Raw genomic sequence first — 251 nt, 5'->3', positions numbered from 1 at the left:
ATAAATCAAATTGTAATAGGATACAAAGAGTAAGCATAAACAAGGTCTTAAGTGCTGGAAAAATATATATCTCACTAAAGCAATTAATCATGTCCAACAAATATTCAAACACATATTTAAGATCACCTAAAGTAACATGCACAAGTTAAACATCAATCATAGTTACCAGAAAAATATTCTAGTGAACTAGTTCAGCATTATCAATGTGTGATGTAATAACTCGAATTTTTGAGACCCTGTAAAATGTTTAA

This window comes from Apium graveolens, chromosome 2 (genome assembly GCF_009905375.1).
Source record: "Apium graveolens cultivar Ventura chromosome 2, ASM990537v1, whole genome shotgun sequence".
NCBI classification, from domain to species: domain Eukaryota; kingdom Viridiplantae; phylum Streptophyta; class Magnoliopsida; order Apiales; family Apiaceae; genus Apium; species Apium graveolens.
Note: the sequence above shows the minus strand (reverse complement) of the source record.